Raw genomic sequence first — 20,163 nt, 5'->3', positions numbered from 1 at the left:
TATCTGGGATCTTGTGGTAAATCAACCCCTTGTTCTTTGGTTGGCAATGCTTATCTTACCATGCAAATTGTTCATATGAATATTAGTGATAAAGTTAAAACACTGTTAAGATACAAATAATAGTGGTGCAAACTTTATAGAATTATTGTGAGAAGAGAATGAGATCATGTGTGTGTGTCACATTCCAGGTGGTGCTTAGCACTCAAAATCTCTTGCCAAAGATGCTGGTTAACCTAACCCTACAGAGACGGGCTTCATACGAGCTAGCCAGTCCTCATTGTGAAGAGTGGAGACACATGGAAATGTTAATCCATCTGCACTTTCTTCATGGGAATGAAAACAAGGAAGCTTCTGTCTTTCTGTGAAGAGTATCACTTTGCATATCTCAGCTGCAAATAGTATATGTATGGAATCTCTGTTGTTTTAATTTGTATTTCTTTGATTAGTTATAAGTGAAGCATTGGTTGTCATTCTCATTTTATCTCTCTGTTTTGTGTCTCTATGTTCATCATCATTTCTAAAATATGAGTAATTCATGTTTTCTTACAGTCATCCTCAACTGCTTTCCCAGGCCACGGGTAAGAAGCTGGATAACAAATGGAGCAGCCAGCATACAAACCGGCTCCCATATGGGATGCTGGCTCATGCAAGGAGAGGACTTTAGCCACCAGTCTACCACGCCAAGCCCCAGAACACCATTCTTAAAGCAAACAAAACGCTAAAGAAACCCTAATTGAAGCATATTGTACCTATCTTTTACTTTCAAACTGCCACCTAAAATTATATTTATTGGTTTTTAAGTTACTTGAATTTTATTTGAAAAGCAGAGAGGCAGACAGAGGTAGACCTTCCAGGCACATTGCCTCATTCCTCAAGTGCCTGAGACAGCCAGGAATGGACCAAGCCAAAGCCAGGAGCATGGAACTCAATCAGAGTCTCCAATCAGATGACCCAAGCAACTGGGCCTTCAGCTGCTGCCTCTCAGGTATGAATTTGCAGAAGATGGAATTGGAAGCACAGTTGAGATCAAACCCAGGTACTCCCATCTAGAATGTGAACGACACCTTAACCACTGTGCCAAATGCCCAAGCCACATTTCAAATGTTGTTGTTGTTAAATTGTCTGTGCTACTGGAAAACCTAATGATGGCCCACATAAATATGTCACTCTGATGTGCACTAGTTTGTTGATGTAAATTAATCAATAATTTGCAGTTTCAATTTCCAAATATGTTTGATCACAAGTACATACCTTTCTCAGCCACCCAGTTATTACACAAGAAGTCAGTAAGAGAGGTGATGTTGCAAAGTGGCAACTCGGGAGGCAAGTACTGATGACTCATGTTCAGAGGCACCATGCTAAAATGGAAATGAGCACAAACTGTTGAAAATCCTGCTTGATGAGATTTCCATTAAACATCTATTCCTTCTCCTAAGAAAGACGAAAAAGCCAAAAAAAAAAAACCGAAAAAAAGCACTTTGGGGGACAAGCATTTGACACAGCAGTTAGTTAAGCTGCCGCTTGCAAGGTCCACACCCCACCCAAATACCTGCGTTTCCGTCCTAGCTTTGCCACTGATTCCAGCTCCCTGCTAATTCGTGCCCTGGGAGGAAGCAGGTGATGGTTCAGGTGCTGTAGTCCCCACCACTCACGTGAAAGATTTGAATCCAATTCCTGGATCCTGGTTTCACCCTGGCCTGGCCCTGAATATCATGAATATTTGAGGAAATGAACCAGAAGATGGTAACTCTTACACATGCTTGCTCACTCTTTTGCGCTCTCTCTCTCTCTCTCTCTCTCTCTCTGTCTCTCTCTCTCCTTTTATTTCAGATAGAGAAATATTTTTTAAAGTCTTTGGGCAATTTCAGTTTCTTTCTGTGTTCTGCTCAACTAACCCCTTGCAAGTCAAGTGTACAATCAAAATCAATGGAGTCTAACCTTTGCATGCTAGCCAAAGTCATATCGCATGAAAAGTTCATAAAATAGTTTTTTAAGTAGCAAGCAATTTGAAAAGCATAGTCTTTTTTTGTGTAACAGATAATACACAAATTCAAAGCCTTGTACATATAGAAAATACCCACAACATCCACACATACTATTTTGAGTGAGTTCTCGCATTCCAACACAGTATATCAATTACTATTGATTTACAGTAGCTTTCAATGACACAACTGGGCTACTTTGTTGAGTTCTAGTCTTTATTTAGAGCATGAGATTGTTGGTGAAGACACATTAATTTCAAAATATTTTTGGGCAATTTTTCAGGTAGGTTTAATAAGCAGAAATCAAAATTAAAAATATCATTCAACAAAGTGAAGATATAATTAAATCTAGCTAGGAGGGACACTGGATTAACATGTTTTTACAAGGATTAAAACTTGGCTTCTGCCTCATTATCTGCAAAATTAAGTAGTTAGATAACAGGTATGCACTGTTGTCTCTTGGCTCTGCTGTTCTGTAATTTCAGACTTGGTGTGAGGTGTGATATGACATCAAGTTTGTTCGCATGAGAACTGAATGGAAGGATGCAACACAATCCTGTATAGTCAGTCCTATCAAGGCATTCCTTGTTGACGGATTCATCAACCCCAGACCAAAAATGTAGCTTCAGGGCTAGTGGTTAAGATGCCATGTGAAGACCCTGCCTCCCATATCCGAGTAGCTGGGTTCAAATGCCGGCTCCACGTCCTTATTCTAGCTTCCTCCAAACCAGCTTCTCATCTGCCACAGTGCATCCCTGGAGACAGAAAGAGATGGTTTAAACAGTTGGACTCCTGCCTGGTGTGGAGATCTTGATTGAGCTCCGAGCTCGAGCTCCTGGCCTCAGTCTGACCCAGCCCAGGAGATTGGGGTATCTGGACAGGTAATCAGTAAACAGGAGGACTTTTTAAATTTCTGTCGCTCTCCTTCTCACCACCACCACCTTGTAAATATTATTTCATTAAATGTAGCTGGGCCCAAAGTGCTATGTATGTTGGTAATGTTTGTCCCCTTCTCATCATTCCCTAAGCAATACAGTAAAATGAATATTTACACTGAATAGGGTATTATTTAAAGTACATGGGAGAATTGTATGAGTTAAATACAGCAGTACTGGAGGGTTACATGCAGGGAGACTGTATGGATTACAGGCAGATAATATAATTCAAGAATCCTCAGATGTTAGCATGCTTGAGGAATCCTGGAGCCTACCCCACAATTGTTGTTGGATATCCTTTCAGCATCTGGTTCCAATTCTGTCTCAATAACCAATCAGTGAATATTTATTAAACATAAATCTACAAGCCCAGGGCAGCAGCCCAGTGGCTAAAATCCTTGCCTTGCATGCGCCAGGATCCCATATAGGTGCTGTTTATGTCCCAGATGCTCCACTTCCCATCCAGCTCCCTGCTTGCGACCTGGGAAAGCAGTCAGGGATAGCCCAAGGCCTTGGTACCCTGCACCCACAAGGGAAACCTGGAAGAAGCTCCTGGCTCCTGGCTTTGGATTGACTCAACTCCAGCCATTGTGGTCACCTGGTGAGTGAATCAGCAGGCAGAAGATTTTTATCTCTGTATCTCTTTCTCTCTGTATATCTGCCTTTCCAACAAAAATAAATGAATCTTAAAAAAAAAAAAGAAAAGAAAGACAACACATAAATCTGTGTTCTAAGCTTTCAAAATCCATCACCTCCACAAGATTTTCCCATCCCCCATCCAGCCCACACCTTTCATTTAAGGACACTGCTGTAATTATTGCCTCTCTGTGATTCACTTTGCTTAATTATACACTTGTCACTGTGAATCCTTGAGGCAAGGCCTGAATCTGGGAGTGTCTTGCGTTGCATAAGCTAGGGCAACCTGATAGCGACTTGCTGGCTATTGATGTTGACGGATAGAACTCACTATCTGGCAACTCTTTCAAAGCAAGACGACTTTGAAAGTGGTGGGGTGACAGTTGCTCCTGACTTTGCCCAGTGTGGTTTTGGTTGAATAGAGAGGTATTCATCTGAGGAGAAGAAACAAAGCCTGAGCTTTGGAAGTAAAGCCTGAGCCTGGAGCAGAGTAGGTCCTGCTGTGGCATCCCTTCGATGCACCACTGGGAGTGTGCATCAGTTAACTGAAAAACAGCAGCAACAGAGGGGCAGATATCTGAAGAGAGCCCAGACTCATGGAGATGTGCTCTGCACACCTGGGAAGACTGGGGGAGCAAAGGTTTCCCCACTCGATCCCTGCAGGATCACCCTGCGCCTGTGCCACCAAAGAGCTTCACCACAGTGGACAGCAATGCTTCTCCATGCACAATCACCTGGCTGGTGCCTGGGTGACCTTGATCATTCAGCAATGCTGAATGAATTCAGCGACCCTGCCCATAGAATGAGACTTCTGCACGGACTTAGGGGGCATTATTTATTTTCTTTCCTTGATGTTACAATATTACAATCATCAGGAAATATTTCTTAAACCAAGAAAGCCTTTTCAGGTTTGTAAATGTCAAGGAAGGAAGTCCCTGGAAAGAGAGGAAGACATTATGAAATAAGTAAATGACTATTAAGAGCTATTTAATTTGAATGCAGTGAAAAAATAACCTAATCTTGTGCGCCAAATCAATGAACAAAGCATCAATTTTTAAATGATAAATTACTCTATTGGTATAATACAGTTATTACTTATTTGAATTCCTCCTCCACCACAAACCACACAAACATGCATTCATACACAGCATCACACTAGTTTATGCAGCAGCACTTTACTAATTATTCACTCTTTTAATATATAGTCTTATAAGAAAATAGTGACATTCAGATAAATAGCCAACTGACTCTGTACACCCCAAATTAAATTTAATCTCTTTCCTCCAAACCACCTTCCTTCCAAAACATCTTACAGAATTGCATCCCTGTCCATTTCTTTCCTTTTAAAACCTTGGAAGTTTAGCTTATTTCACTTTGATTTCGCCACTTGCATTTTCAAAAGAATATCAAAGTGTCTTGCTTCTATCTGCCAGGTCTTCCCTCCCTGTCACCTGCCCTCCTCCTATCACTGCCCAGGTCCAAGTTTTGATGATCTTCATTCTATTGAATGAACTTCTATTTTAGTTCATGATACTCACCCTCCAGTTACCTTTTCTGTCTTTTACTGACTCTATTTCAATCTGTTCCCCCACTTCTCTTATGATGTCCCTTTACCCATGCACACATTCCCAGCTAACATGGACAGCCTCCTAGTGTAACTGACCAAGCCCTCCATGCTATCTGTGACCTTTTCTCTCCTCTTCCTATATGCACACACTTAAGTCATATGCACCACTCTGTGCTCCCAAACACACCCTGTCCTTCCACTGCTCTTGCTTTCCGCTCCCTCCCACCCCACCCTTGCCGTGCCTAAGAAATCCTTGTCATCCCCAGGGATGGGCATGAGCCTGGTCTCTGCCACTATTGTTCCATCCTGGTTATTCTGGTCCTGTGCCTGTTTTCCCATTGAGGTGTTATACCACTCACTTGCGGGTGAGGCCATCCTGCTCACAAGGAATGGCTCTTACCTGAAGGGGAAGCATCTTATGGCATCCAACTCCAAGGATGAACAGGAATTCCACACTGGGACTGAGGGTAAAGGCTTTGTTTTGGACAACAGGAGCTCCCCAGGACCAAGAAATAGTCCCTTGGTTGGTCAGCTTCTATGGGGTGCCTCTCAGAGAGACACAAAGGGAATTAGGAAGCAGAGATCAGGCAAGGTGGCTGTGAAGATGCCTCACTGCCACAGGCTAACAGAATTTCTCAATATGGTATGCTCAGAAACTGCTTCAGAATCACCTGTGGGATTTGTTTCAAAAGAATAATTCTTGAGCCCCACCTTTGATGATAAATCAGATCCACTAGCGATGAGACCTGTTCTGCATTTTAACAAGATTCACAAGAGATCCTTATGCATTCAAAATCTCTTGAACTCCTAGAACAAGAGACAAGTCATCTTACAACAGAGCAGCAAGACAAGGCTGCTGAGCCCAACCCTCAAACACTCCACCTAGAACACACAGTTCCCCACAGAGGCTCAATATTCTCATCCTAATGAGAATAATGCTGGAGTCTGGGAATAACAGTTGAGAAGGCAGTCAGTTGGTGTGCCGAAGCCTGATAAGTACCAGGTCCTACTTCACAAGCACTTCGTGCTGCCAATGGAGCATGTGCCTGGTGCACAGTGAACCCTTCCTAGATGTCTACTACCCCAGCACTGTCTCCATGGAGATGCCTGTCCCACTGCTGAGCTATTTTTGAAGGTTCTGAGGAAGACAGACCAGGAAGGGCATGTGGGAGTGAATCATAGGCAAGTCGAGGTCCAGAAGATAGAGAGTAAAGATGCTGCAGATGTGAGCAAAAGGCAGGTGGGGATGACGTAATTCACAAAATGGGGCCTGGCACTATCTTCCTGCTTTTTTCTGCAGCAATGGAACTCCAACTCTACAGGAAGGAAATCAGAGTGAATCCATCGTCCCCTCAGCTCCTGCTGTGCGGTACTGCTTAGTTTGGCTCGCTCTATTCCCCAGATTGAGGGAGAAGGGTGATGCTTAGGCCTTTCTATGGGATATAAAGGCACCTACACATATTATTATACTCAACTAGCCATCTGCAACACAAAATATCCCAGACTCAATTCATCTTCCAGAATCTTCAAAAACTGGAAGCCATAGTCGTCTTTTTATAGTAAGTATTTTCTGTGAATCTTAAAGACCTCCTCATACACATGGGTGTCAAACCTACTTACACCAAAATCCCTTCATTTTTCTGTTCTGCTTTCCACCAACTTTTTGGAGTGCCCTTGTGAATGACTTCTAAACTGCAGAATGCAGGCTCCTATCATTGTCTGTGAGAGGGGATAGATCTGAGTGTGGCTCCCTCTGTCCTGTATTTTTCATTTTTTTTTTTACTTTACTAGTTTTATTTGTTTTCTTTTATGATACAGTATCATAGGCTCTGGGATTTCCGCTCTCCCCTCCCCAGCTGCCGCCCTCCCCAACTGATTCCCCCTATATTGTTACAGTAGTACAGTCCTTCATTAATAGTCAGTCCATCATTCTGCCATTTCAGTGTATATTGACATTGTAGATATGCACAATGACAAGGAATCCAGCATCCTATTGTCAAGATAATTTTAATAGTTTCATTGGGGTCCATCTTTGATTTGGAAGTAAATAGTGTCTTCACATCTGGATATGATAGTCTCTATTATATGGTTACTATACATCTCCTTAAATGAAAAGCCATAAACAAAATCGACAACAGGAAGAAAAAGAGAAAATTTACAACATGAAGTTAAATAACATGCCACTTCTCAACTGAACTTGAACTGTGGTTATGCAGCAAGGTGGAGGAATCCACTATGGGGGGAGGGTTGTGGGAGGGGTGGGGGGAATCCCCAATGCCTATAAAACTGTATCACATAATACACTGTTAATAACAATAAAAAAAATAACATGCCACTGAATGACCAATATGTCAATGAAAAAATGAAAAAGAAAATTAAAAATCTTCTTGAAGAAAATTATGCTACTATATGACCTATGCATCACTGAAAAAATAAGAAAAAAGAACTTTCATGAAATGAAAATAAAAGCAAAAATATCAAAACCCATGAGATGCAGTAAATACAGTATCGAAAGGAACATTTATAACATCAGGTGCTTATAAGCAATCAAAATATCTCATATAAATGATCTAATAATGCATCTCAAGGACTTATTTAAAAAGAAAAATGGGATAGGCAGCAAGAAATCATTTAAAAAAAACAGCAAAAAATAAGTGGAATTAACACTAAAAAGATGAATAAAACAAAATTTTAGCCAGGCTAGCAAATAAAAGTGAGAGAAAAACCAAGTAAATGGGCCCGGTGCAGTAACCTAATGGCCAAATCCTGGCCTTGCAATTGCCAAGATCCCATATACAGACATCAGTCTGTGTTCTGGCTGTTCCACTTCCCATCCACCTTCCTGCTTGTGGGCTGGGAAAACAGCAAAGGATGCCTCGAGATCTTGAGACCCTGCACCTACGTGGGAGATCCAGAAGAAACACCTGGCATCTTTTTGGCTCATCTGCAGCCATCTCAGCCACTTGGGGAGTGAGCCAGTAGGTAGAAGATCTTTCTCTCTGTATCTCCTTCTCTCTTTAAATCTGCCTTTCGTAAATAAATAAATCTTTAAAAAGAAATAACATATGTAACTAAGCTATAAGCCAACCAACATGCAGCTGCTCCAGCCACAGTGACTGGTTCAACGGAAGCCACGTGGGGCATGTGGACAGAAGATGTTGCTATGTAACAGAAAGAGAGGAAGGAAGAGGAACAAGTGTGAGGGGTGATCCTGAATCCAGCTTGGGTCCAGCACTGGAGGAGAGAGTGGGACTCTGAAAGAAGACTTGGAAGATAAAGATTTGAGAATGGTTAGTGTGGCACAAGTAACAGAAGCCAGGTAAATGCATCAACTGATAACCAAAGGGGACCCAGTGGTTTAATTATCAAAATAGATAATAGATTCTTACAACTCCATAGCAGAAAACCCAACACCTGTTTCAAGGGTGCGGTAAGACCTTAAAATAGACATTTCTCTTTTTTTAAGATTTATTTTTATCGGACAGTCAGATATTCAGAAAGCAGGAGAAACAGAGGAAAAACCTCCGGTGATTCACTCCCAAGTGGCCGCTACCACCGGAGCTGCACCAATCCAAAGCCAGGAGCCAGGAGCCTCCTCCAGGTCTCCCACGTGGATAGAGGGTCCCAAGGCTTTGAGCTGTTCTCAACTGCTTTCCCAGGCCACAAGCAGGGAGCTGGATGGGAAGTGCAGCAACCGGGATTAGAACCGGCACCCAAATGAAATCCCGGCATATGCAAGGCGAGGATCTTTAGCCGCTAGGTTTTCACGCATGACCCTAAATAGACATTTCTTGAGAGAATACCCAGCCTGAAAACATGATCATTCCTAATTATGGGGAAGTGAAATATCTGTTAGCAAAAAGTCAAAAAATAACAAATGTTGGCAGGAAAGTAGAGAAAGTGGAAGTCCATTCCAGCATCGGTGAGAATGTAAAATGATGCCCACTATGAAGTCAGTGTGGAGGCTCCTCCATGCATTCCCATGATCCAGGAATCCCACTCCTGGGTGCTGATCCAGAGGGTCCAAAATGAGCATCTGAGAGAGGTCTCAGAAGTGCAATGTGCAACGCCAAGATGTGGAAGCATCAGAAATGTCCTGACAGAAGAGTGGATAGAGGAAACGTGGCGCATACATGTCCCGAAAGTCTACTCAGCTTCATAAAGAGGCGTGGTCGTCCCTGTGCGTGACAACAGGCTGGGACCCCAGCAGTCTGAAACAAAACAAGCCCGACGTACACAGGGGCCAGGATTCTGCCTACAGGAGGCGTCTGCAGAATTTCAGCGGTGTCACTGGAGTGATGGTTGGTTTCCGATGGCTGAAAGCAAAGGGGAAATGATGGTTGACTAACCACCCCCGAAAAACAATGCTGCTTCCGTAAAGAAAAGGGAAAAACAATGGAGATTTGCTCACAACATGTACTTGCACTTGACATAGTGTTATAGACTGAAAATCCTGAGAGTGGATCTTAAGTTTCATCCCACAGTTCAAACGGAGGAAAGCACCGAGAACAAAGTTCAAGAAACATTCAGTGTTTATAGGCAGGTAGGACAGTTGCAGTGTGCATGTGTTGACAACAAAAAGGTACAGGGGCTCGTTACATGATGAACAGCGCCGTCTAGTGGGATGTGATATGTATAAGGGCGAAATGCTAATTTTAGTGGTTGTGAATTACTTGGGAGTAATTTGGAGTGAACCTTAAGAAATACTATTTTACAGGTGAAACATAGACCCAAGGACTGTTCTTTTTTTCCCACAACTTTCCAAGTGATATATCTAAAATGATTGTCTCCCAGAAGGCTGAAGACCACAGAAAGCCCTCAGAACTGGATCGACCAAGACCAAGAAAGCATCAGGGGTGCCCCTGTATCCAAGACCTGTAAAGGGCACCCATTCAGTCCCCATTCTCTGCCCTGCCAAGTGCCCATCGCCTTCCCTCATATTTCAGAATCTTCCTTCACTGATTTACCTTCTTCAATAAAACCAGTTCTTTATCTCATCCCGGCATCCACTCACACACAGAAACAAACCTTTCTGTGGTGTCAATCTACAGCCAAAACCATCTCCCCCAGACTAAACCAGACACCTATCCTGAGGTCCACACTGAGATGCTAACTGGACAGGGAAAACCCTTGTTGGGTGAAACTCTAACGTGCTCACAGTGTTCTATAGAGAGACCATGTCTCATCTTACAAAGACACTTTTTGAAAGTGAGAAGGACACACAAAATCAACAAAATTATAGCTGCAGGTATGGAGATGAAATTGGCACTCAGTTGACCACTGGTTTTACTTTCTCGATGAACCTTTAACATCATTCTACACAGAAGCTACTTTCCAAAATAAATTTCTCTTTTAGAATAGCCTGTAACTGGGGCAGGGATTGCCCTCAATGGTGAAGACACCTGTGTCCAACATTGGCATCCCAGGATTCAACTGCCAGCTCCTGCTCTGTATTCCAGCTTCGTGTGAACGTAGGTTCTGGGAGGAAACAGTGATGGCTCCAGCATCTGGCTCCCATCACCCACAGGGAGACCTGGATTCAGTTTCCAGCTGCACTATTATGGGTATCTGGGAATTGAGGCAGCTGATAGGAGGTGGCATGCTCTCTCGCTTGCTCGCTCTCTATCTCTCTTTCTCTCATTCTGCCTTCCACATAAAGAAATGTTTTAAACAAAAATCCTTTCAGAATTAAAGGCACAAAACTAAACTATTCCTGTCTGTGAGTTATTCACCTATCCCAAGTTACCCTAAAACAAATTCAAAGCTCCTACAATGATGGTGTAAGGAATTGGGAGCCTGACACCCATATGGGAAATATAGATTGAGCTCTCAGCTCCCAGCAGTGACTTGGCCGAACCTGCAGTGGTTGTAGGCATTTGAGGAGTCAATCAATGGGTGGGAGATCTCTTTCAGTCTCTGTCTCTTTGTGTCTGTTAAATAAATAGATAAACTTGAGAGTTCCTTATGGTGTGACCATCAGGCCTCCATGCAATCATCCACACCATGGCTTTTCTTCTTGGGAATCCTTCACAAGTGTTCCACACACCCTGGTTTGTGCATCTCAGTCCTACCTATGCTATCCTCACCCTTGCAGTCCTCACCTAAAGCCTTCTGGTCCTTTCAGACTCAGCGCAGTTCCTGAGGACCCCTCAGGCTGAGCAAGGCTGTCCCCTCTGTGCTCTGTGCACCCAGCAATGACTCCACAGGAGCAATGGCTGTGGTTCCCAAGTGTTGCAGAACTCCGACTGCAGGATCTTACCCTGTTTTTCACCTCCTCCCTTTGGCCAACAGCTAATACAATAATTACTTATCCAATAAGTTCATGAGTAATTGGGTGATTGTACTGATGAAAAATATCTTGATGATCTTATGGATGAGACAGCAAAAGGAAATGAATATCCAGCTCTGAATGTTCATAGATGGCTCAGCAGCTGCCTGTAGCATACACAACACACATTGGCTAAGAAATAAATTTATTCTTGAGCATGTTTCTATTGACTACAGAAATAAAATTTTCCTTTGCTGCTTACTGCAGCTCTAGCATTATTGTTATGTTCCCATGGTAGCAAAGAGAGTGACAACCATGACAGTGCCATGTGCAACACCTCAGGCAGGCTGGCTCATGCCAGCAACTTTGCAACGGTGCCTCCGACAGGATGAGAAGACCTGTTCTCTACACGTGAAGCCACTGACCTAATTACCCAACCCTCTGAGATCCTGCTTTCCACTAAGTCAGCAAAGAAGAAGAAGAATTAAGAGCAGGGGAAAGCAGCTCATCCAACGTTCTCTGTGCCTTTCCTCTGGGGCCAGCCAAATTTAGCAATCTACTCCAGGATCTGAAAAAGGAAATGCCTACTTATTGGAGCACAATGCATAAGCCCTATCTTCTAGGACCCAAGTCTTGGTTCCTAGGCATAAAACTTTCTCTGGGTGTCTTCCCTGAAACATGACAGAACTAGAGATGGGCATGATTCATATAGGAGCACAAGTCAACTGAGGTAAAGATGCAGGCGAAAGTCAAGAAGTCAAGCCAGCTCTCTACATGTCACACAGCGAAAAGTCTGCTCACTGCCACCTTCCCAGCTATTGTCAATGCTTAAAATGTGTGCAGAGACGTCCTTGATCCCTTACCAGCCCTCTTCCCCAGCGTGGGTGTGGCCTGCTAAATATGGCTCATTTACTCCTAGAATCTGTACGCTTCTCACTTGTCCCTGTCAGCCCTACTTTACATAGGCTTATGATCTGAGCAAAGTAAAATAGTGCATTGATGATGATGTTGACAATATTTATAATAATCATAGTCACTTCAGTGATGGGATGTACTGTTACTTTTTTTAAGCAAATTTTACTAAGTACTAAATAGGATCACCACTATTCTCTACAGCACCTTTCTGTGACTTTGAAAAAGACAGCCCCCACCTTGGGCAGATGCAGCCCACCTTGTGGTGTCCTGCTGTGTGAGTCCAACCCAGGCTTGGTCCCAGCCCCTGCCTCTCTCCGGGTAGGATACACTTGTGCAGCACTCACCTCACACAACCACAAACAATGATGCTCGTAGTGGAACACTCCAGGAGAGAATGAAAGACTGAGTAAGCTGCAGGCAGAGGCAGGCCTGTGCTTACAGTTACATAGGAGAAAACAAGTATGTGATGTGGGTGACCTGGTTGTGCTGCCAGGCACTGCTCACCTCCTTTAGTAATCTTTCTGGATCCTGTGGATTCACTGTCACAATGTGGTCCTACCTCAGGGGTTCCCGTCCCGCTTCCAAAGTGATGCCAGCTGTGAGCAGTCACACCTTTTCAGCTTCAGGAGGCCCAGATTTGCTCCCAGTGTTGAAGTCAACGTCACCTTTTAGAAATGGGGTGGCAATTGGATGTTGGAAGCTTGGGCTTCCTGCCTCCCATACCAAGATTCTTGCCATGGCGCCAATGGAACAATCTGACAGATCTGGATTTTTCTCCTTAAGCAATTTCCCAAGTAACCTAATACCAAAACTCACTCAGAAATGTATACATATGTCACCAAAAGATATAAACTAGAATACTCATAGTACTACTGCCTGTAGTCGCCAAAAGCTGGAAGTACTCAACGCTCATCAAGAGAAGAATCAATCAATCCTGATGTATTCACAATTTATGGGAATGCATGCAGCAATGCTTATCTAAAACTGCACACAAGACAGTAAGATTTTCACAAATAAGCAGAAGAGGGCACACTATATGACTCCGACAAGACACTGTGTGTGTGTGTTGAGGCAGGTCTAGCGGAACTTCGGGAACTGTTGAGCTAGGAGTCGGTTGTTTAAGTGTGCTCATTTTGTGACATTTTGTTTAGTTGTATAGTCATGTGTATTTTTTGCAAGCATGTTATACTTGGAAACAAGTTTTGAAAGAAGCAAGCATCATGGGGTACTCTGCTGCTGTGAAGGACAGTGGGTTTGAGGAAGCTGTCACTCAAGCTGTGAGATTCTCAATATCCTGAACACCAGAATCCACAAGGTGCCATGACATTCTTCAGGGTGTTGAAGAAAATTAAAGTCTGTGAAAGCTTTCACCTCCTTGCTTGTGTATTCTCAATAAGAGACAGCTTGATCTGTCAGCCACTGGGGGATTTCCAGTTTGATTGATATGAGCATAGGGTTAATGTTGGCGACAGGTATATTATTAAATGTCATTTTTCACATAACTTCTCTTCCCAAGCTTATGTATACATTTCTTCAAGGAAGAGGCCAGGCATTCTATCTCTGCTGAATCCTTCTCTCCCTGCAGCAGGGCTACTGGTAGGTTAATCAAAAGCAAGCACTGGGGCCCACCTCGATAGCCTAGTGGTTGAAGTCCTTGCCCCACACATATCAGAATCCCATATGGACACTGGTTCATGTCCCAGGGGCCCTGTTTCCCATCTAGCTCCCTGCTTGTGGCCTGGGAAAGCAGTGGAGGATAGCCCGAAGCCTTGGGACCCTGCACTCATATAGGAAACCAGAAGAAGTTCCAGGCTCCTAGCTTTGGATCAGTTCAGTTTCCGGTCATTGCGGTCACTTGGGGAGTGAATCAGCAGGTGAAATATCTTCCTCTCTGTATATCTGACTTCCCAATAAGAATAAATTAATTCTCAAGAAAAAAAAAGCAAGCACTCTGTAACAATCTTGGATCCTGGGAAGAAGCATATTCAAATGAAGTTTTAAGACCACCCAAAGTTGATCCTTGTAAACTGAACAGTTGCTCACCTAAGGATGCAACTGTGAGCAGATGCTTCTTTCTGTAATCCAACTGAAAATACAGAAGAAAATGTGGTTTTCTGAGTTCCCAAGGATGATGGCAAATAAAAGCTCATTGCACTGAGCCTGGTTATTTGTTATCTGTTTGTTATCCTCTTGGCCCATTAACTTTTACTTTAGGCCTAATCCCAGCAAGCTGGTGTTTGATTTACCAGATGGCAAATGAGGAGGAGCAAATAAGAAAGGGCAGAGGTAGCAAAATATAGAGTAAGGGCCTGCTCATAGTGATCACCATGGTGATGGGAAGGAAAACCACTCTATCCCTAACGGAAAAAAAATAAACTAAGGAATTATTAGAATGCACACACTCCAGAAAAATTAAAATAGATGTCAAGCATTCAATGTACAGAAAATCAGCTTGCAATGTCTCAAAAGGTCTGGAAGATAACCAAAAAATTGACCAACTCAGTAATAATGGCAGACATGGAAGTTCTGATATCCTTTTACAGATTGTCATTTAAAATCGTTAATATGCATAGATTCTGGGAAGCAGACCACTTCCTTTAGGGTTCGATGACTTTGCTGCAGCATCAGCTGGAAACTTTTGGCACTAGGAACAGATCCTGTCAAGCTGCAAGGCAGAACCACCTTGGAGAGTGCAAGAGCCAGGAGTGGGAGTGGACCCAATAGGAAAACTGTGAGCATCTCTCTCTCAGGTTGCCACTCCTACGGGCCATCACTAGAACCAGGGCTAGGGTTAGGCATAGCTAGACGGAAAGTAGTACCCACCAGCACTGGTGTGGGCTGGATAGTAGGGCTGGTTGAGTTGAACCAGGTTTCATTGACGTGTAAGAGAGCTGAATCAGATATGGGACAGACTAGACCAGTATGTTGTACATGCTGGCAATCATGGGAACCAGGGCAGGAGGCAGGCCTGGTGGGGGTTATTGCAGGTCGCTCTGACTAGACCGCAATTACGACTGGTGTACATGAAGGCCAAGTGTGTGATGGGCAGGATCAGACTGGGCTCCAACACCCATTGGTTTGCATAGGAGATAGGGCTGGAGACAAAACTAACCCAGCAATTACAACCACCAGTATACTTATAGGCTGATGTGGGTCACAGACTGTACCAGATCATGTATTGGCAAGCACACACAAGAATCATATCTGGGATCACCTCAAATAATGTTTTTTTGGAGATCTCCCCAACTGAACTGCTGGATTCAGAACTCCAACCATGGGGAGAATTGCACGTTCTGTGGTCTGACTGAGGAGTGCATGTGTCAGAGCTGGGCCTCCTCAGTGGCTTAGATGGAGCAGTGGATAACATATCCAGATGCACATGGAGGATATGGCAGCCCATTGGAGCCTGCAGAGGATACCTGGTAGCATAACAGAAGACAGAGGACAGAATAAATTTATCATCTACCCTTCTAAGTGTTTGGCAGTGAATATCTGGACAAATAGAGACTCTAAGGTGGACTATGTCAGCCAATGGATGTGGAGAGATTTCATCATGCTTGGAGTGGTGAGGTTGACAGCAACTCAGGAACTATTGAACTATCAAAACCACCTGAGCAAGACGCTTGGAACATGCCCCTCATCGGGGACCCTGGGATGACACTGAGTGGCTGTTCCCCATCCCAGGGTATGGAGGCGGTTGGGAGGCTGGGTGCAGCTTCTCCTCTTATCCCTTCTTCCCCCAGATACAGGAAGACAGAAAAAGAATGTGGAAACAGTGGTCTCACCCACTTTCCCCTAAACCTCAACCCTTCCCACCCTAATCAACTATGTAAACATCAACGAAAAATGTAAACAAACCTTTATTTACATCCCTGAAGACTGAAAATATCATTTAACCCAAATTTTCAACTTAAATCAGAAGATTTGGACTCAGAAACCTAGAATTTAAATCAAATTCCTTCTCCAGGAAAGGGCACGAGGTTCTCCCTTGCAGAATGGCCCACCCACCTATATGCTTTCCTGCCTCTGCCTTGGTCCCCAGGTCCAACCAGCCTCCCACTTCCTCCACAAAGCCTTCCAGTTCCAGCTTCCTTATCAGAAGAGTCCTGTGCTGTGAGTTTCGCCAGTGCATTCTCACAGGTGAGCTAATGGGTTGCTGCTCCGTGTGCCTTGTATACAGGCAAGCACAGAGTGTGACCAGCAAATTAGACTAGATTTGGTTTTGTCTTGAAAGGCAGGAATGGACTGATTGCACAACTCACAACATAACTCAAAGTCCTCCAGAGGGAGCCTGCCCTGAGTTAGAGAAGCAGGAACATAGACTCTGGAGTCTGAGCTGCAGCCAAATCTAAGCCCTGAGATTTACTTATGTGGATATGTTAGCCAGTTCCACTGATCTCCCACATCCTGCTAAAACAGGCAGGTGTGGGCGTGAGAATACATGGACGGGGTGATTGAGCCCATTACTGGTAGATTGAATCTGACTCTGGGAATGTTAGGATTGATAATAAAAGGACTATTAGAGTAACCCAAACATTCAGGAACTCCTACACATAGTACAGGAAAAGTATAGGACAGAGGCACTCCTTCGGGTTCATTTAAGTCATCATCTAGTGGCATCTAGCACAGAAGTTAGGAGCCCTATGGTTTGAGTGTTTGTCCTCAAGCATCCGTGTGTTGGGAGCTTGAGTCTTGGTGGGGCTATATGCGAAGGTGGGGTCTTCAGAAGGAACTGCTGTGGTTCTCATGGGCACTGGTTACTTCTCAACAGCAGGAGTTGGCATGAAGCAGTAGGCCTGACTCCTGACCCATCCTCCGTTCACGTGTGCTCCAGCTGTGATGACATCCACCACCTGTGGCAGCTGGTTGAGATGCAGGGATGGAGAGGGGCAGCAAACCCAGGACTGGTACCACGCTTTTCGGACTTTGAGCCACCAAAACCGTGGGCTAAATAAGCCTCGTTGTATCTCATTTTAACAACAGAGAATGAGCTAACCAAGGAGCTCTAGCTTTGGACTCAACTTACCTGAGTTCAAATCGAAGCCATCAACATTTGATAGCTCTGTGGCCTTGAGATAATAACTTAGCTGCCCTGTGGCTCACCGTGGTTATGAAATGGGGTCGTGGCTTCCTCCCTTGTGTTCGGAGTGATGACTAAGTGAGAAGTGTCTGAAACTGATTTATTAGAGAGCTGTCCTGGACAGGATGTTAGCAAAATGAGCTGGAATTACTTCTCTCCAATGCCCTTCCGACCCTTTTCTGCTCTATTTTCTTCTTTAGCTCCTAGACTAATTCCCCAGACTAAAGCATCTCCAAGGTGAAAGGGTCTCCATGAGGCTCACAACTCCCGCTAGAGAGGAAGCAGAAGTGGAATTCCTCACCACTCACCCTCTCTGTCTTCTGCTCCTCCTCTCCCACACAGTGCCAATGGGGTAAGGGAAGGAGGAGGGAGGAGAGCAGAGAGGCCTCAGTTGCTGGTTTACCTGGAAGCTCACCTTGGCAATGGTGGGTGCTGAGTGTTAACTTTCTCATGGTGGTGGTCTTACAGGTATGCTGCAGACCCTGCACCCTCACAGGGCAGGCCCTCTGAGCAGAATCTCCTTTGAAATAATCAAGACCAAATAGTTTCACACTCATTTTGGCTGACAGCAAGCATCTCTGTCCCCGCTCCAGGGGGGAGGTCCCTGCCCTTTTCCTTGTTCTGCCTTAGGGATCCCACCCCCTGCCCAGCCAGCATTCAGTCTTGAAGGCCAAACTTTGACCAGCACTGCGAGCTGGCAAACTGCTAAAGGAGGATGGCACGATCTGGACACGGAGAGAGTTTAGCTGCACATCTGTTCTCTGTTACATGCCAAATTCCCTGTTGTTGTGACCATAAAAACGTCCTCTAGGGGGCAGAATGGTTCTTCATTTGAAAATCATAGACTTGCGCAATCCAGGAGAAAAGTGAACCAAAAAAATTCAGTGTTTTCTAATTTCCGGAAAAAAACTTTATAACTCCCCGGACATTAGGCATAAGGAAGTTATAATTTCTCCCCTTCTCTAAAAGCTCCCTAACCATTTTCACAATTATCCCATAGTTTCTCTTTTGTAGCCTGGAGAAGAGAAGCAATGAACCAAAAGAGGCAAGGTCTGGTTTTTCAATCCTGAACAGTCTGTTCCGGGCAGGATGTGTGCGGGCAATGGGGAAAGGAGAGGTTCGTTGCGCTTTTTTACCCAACAGTTATGGCGAAAGGAAATAGAGTCTGAGGACATTGAAGGGACAGATTAAGGACTACATTGAATATTACTTTCAGGGATAAGCATACCTAAGTTTTTAATGCACATTATATTAAGAAAACTGCCCTTCACATGAAGATGTGTTACATACGCACACCTTATTTAACAAAATTACATCTTGAGGGTGGGTGCAGAGGGCAAAGGGCTGGAGAAGGGAATGATCTAGTGCAAGGTCCCTGACTTCGGCATACCTTCCAAAGGGCCAAGTCATCCCAGCCTTTCCTTCCTTCTCCCCTAGGATGAATGGATCAAGGGAGGACGAGGCAAGAGCTAGTGGCTCGGAAGGAAGTGAGGCGGGTAGTCGAGCTCATTGCCCTTGCTCCTTCCCAGCCATGCCAATCCCCAGGAAAGCACTTCCATTCAGGGATGCTTCTGAACATAGATGACTTCATTCTCTTCCCAAACAATAAACCTAACTTAGCCGGGGGAAATAACATGTGATTTAACAGTATTTTATTGTCAGCTGCATAGCAGAAGCTCAATAATGAACCTCTGCAACAAGAAGAACCCGTATGCCATGAGTGCTAAGGCAGAGACTGGAGGGAATGTTAGCAAATCTGAAAGACATAGACTCCTTGGGGGATGAATCAATAAACAAACCTGCCATACAGTTAATCACATGTACCTCAAACATTATTCATGTAAGCGACAAACTTTGAAACTAAACCCCACAGACTCCGAAAAGATACATGTCAAGCCAGTGTAAGCATAGTTTTACTTAGGTTTTCTAAAGATGCCAGGTTCTTTTATTATCCCACTATCACATCAGACCGAGACAAGTTCCTTCCACACATAAAATTATTTATTGGCAATCGCAAGAGTCTTGGTCACTTCAGTTTCCTGGTATCAGACATCCAAAACCACTCAGAAGCCCCTGCCGCCAGCTTAGCCCCACTAATGACCAAGCGGACACCTTGCAAAAATGACAATTACAAATAAGAACTGAGCTTTCTTTGGGGATCCTATGCTTTCACAACTAAAGTATCTATCTCCATATCCCACATTCAAGTATCTAAAACATAAAAAAAGTACCCACCAACAAATCTCTAAGATTTTGTCAGCTCATTTGCCAGCAACATCTGACATCTTAGGGTTAGTTGAAGTCTTTATTTTATATTTTGTCATAGAAATATAAGGTGGTGACATGCAAGGTTCTGTCTGACTCTACCAATAGAGTTGAGACATAACATGTCATATGCATCACATATTACCTTTCTAAAATCATTTTTTAAATTCAGCTGGAATAAAAAAATATCTATTTCCCAGATGAATTTCCTAGCATGAATATATGCCCAAGTTCCTCTGGGGGAAGAGCAATTCTGGGGGTCGCAAACACTACAGTTTCTTCAGTTTTTCCAAAAATCAAATTGTCTAGAATTTTCTACATCGCAATGAAGGAAGGTGAAGCTCTAAAGGTAAGTCCCCCAGAGCAGCCTTAGTCTTTTTCTTTGCAGAAGACTATTTCTGCTTATAACCCCACAAAGCCTGACAAATACAGGGTTAGGTGTATTTTTAAAAAATTTGCCCAAAAAAATGGAATTAAAAGGTGAGTTTATTTTTGCTGCATAAAAAAAATCCAAA

The sequence above is a fragment of the Ochotona curzoniae genome, unplaced genomic scaffold (assembly GCF_017591425.1).
Source record: "Ochotona curzoniae isolate NIBS_2020 unplaced genomic scaffold, NIBS_Ocur_1.0 contig_43, whole genome shotgun sequence".
Lineage (NCBI taxonomy): Eukaryota > Metazoa > Chordata > Mammalia > Lagomorpha > Ochotonidae > Ochotona > Ochotona curzoniae.
Note: the sequence above shows the minus strand (reverse complement) of the source record.